Source organism: Protopterus annectens, chromosome 9.part0 (assembly GCF_019279795.1).
Source record: "Protopterus annectens isolate FY-2018-M chromosome 9.part0, PAN1.0, whole genome shotgun sequence".
NCBI lineage: Eukaryota > Metazoa > Chordata > Ceratodontiformes > Protopteridae > Protopterus > Protopterus annectens.
The window spans coordinates 1,906,104,209-1,906,106,169 of record NC_056743.1 but is presented as its reverse complement, the minus strand read 5'-3'; positions in this window follow the sequence as shown (position 1 = coordinate 1,906,106,169).

The window sequence follows — 1,961 nt, the reverse complement described above, 5'->3', positions numbered from 1 at the left end:
GTTACTGATATCAGTGTTCACAGCATTGTTTGCACAAACCCTGACAGTAGCTATCAGCATACACTGTTGAGTTATAGATGTCAGCGCTCACAGCACTGTCAGCACAAACCCTGATGGTGGCTATCAGCATACGCTGTTGAGTTACAAATGTCAGTGCTCACAGCAGTGTAAGCACTAACCCTGATGGTGGCTATCAGCACACACTGTTGAGATACTGATGTCAATGTCACAGCATTATCAGCACTAACCCCTTGATGGTGGCTGCCAGCACATGCTGTTCAGTTTCACATGTCAGTGCTCTCAGCATTGTTAGTACTAACCCTGACATTGGCTATCTGCACATGTTGTAGAGTTATAGATGTCAGTGCTCACAGTATTGTCAGCACTAACCCTGCCGGTGGCTATCAGCACACACTGTTGACTTACTCATGTCAGTACTTGGGGCATTGTTAGCACTAAACCTGACAGTGGGTATCAGAACATGTTATTGAGTTAATAATGCCATTGCTTGCTCCTTTATCAGCCCTGATGATGTGTATTCACACACGTTGTTGAGTTAATAATGTCAGTGCTCACAGAATTTGTTAGCACTAACCCTGACAGTGACTATCAGGACACATTGTTGAGTTATTGATGTCACATCTTGGGGCATTGTCAGCAGTAACCCTGATGTTCTCTGTCAGCACACACTGTTGAGTTACTGATGTCAGTGCTCACAGCATTGTTAGCACTAACCCTGATGGTGGCTACCATAACACGTTGTAGAATTATAGATGTCAGCGCTCACAGCATTATCAGCACTAACCCTGATGGTGGCTATCAGCACACGCTGTTGAGTTATAGATGTCAGTGCTTGTGGCATTTTTAGAACTAACCTTGATGGTGGCTATCACCATATGCTGTAGAGTTATTGATGTCAGTGTTTGCGGCATTGTTAGCACTAACCCTTGTGGTGGGGTATTAGAGTGGCCTTTTTTTGGATTTTACAATTTTGCATCCCTCCTGTTTACTATAATGGAAAAGGTCAGACAGGCTGCCTTGATTCTGTATGGTTAAACAACATTTGTATTCCATATTAAGCATCATGGGTTAGATGTTTGAGTTTTAAACTCCTACCTCATTGCTAGGTATCTAGCTCAGTTCTGGAAGCACAGTGTGAAAATATCCCATGAGAAGAAGGTTTGGAGGCTTCACATATTGTCATAGTAATGACTAAGTTGTCCGTATTTGGTGTATGCCCGCTATTTTGTATGGTTCCCATGACATGGTACGTCTTATTTAAAAAAACATCTCAAAATATTTTGTTATGCTATCAGGAATGTCAGTGTACCTTTCCACAGTACCTACGCCAGGAAGAAACTATGAAGCACTTTGTAATATAGTGCAATAGATTTCCAATGTTGAAACAAGCCTTTTTAGTTTTGCAGGAAGCTGTAGGAATGGCCATCCCAGATTCTTCAAACCCCTTGTACGGATCCTTAGGACAAAGGTGGACTAGATTTCATGTGTGAATAATACATATTTTATTGTATATTCTGATGTGACTGATGGCAGCTTTGTAGCACTTACTTATTACATGCATTTTCAGTTGCAGCATGTTGTCAGTGATTTCATAGTCAAGGCTTCTAGTTTATGTCATCACTCAAGATAGGTGATAAACTTTAGGAACCTTATAGGAACCTTTAATGCAGCCCCTGTTTTGTAGATTGCAAAGACATGAGAGATGAGGGATGTTTGGTGACATGACTGAAGTTCATTGAAATGACAATTCAGGACCCCTCCTCTCTTCAGTAAAGCTATGCTGAGCTGCCACCAACCCAGGCATAAGGGACCCTAGTATGTCTCATTGATGACACCTTAAAAGTGTAGGACTGCCCCCCCAGTGGTGTATTAAAATGTTAGTACTAGAACATGAAAACAAGCACCTGATGCAGTGGAAGAAACTGCAGCCTTCTGAGCTT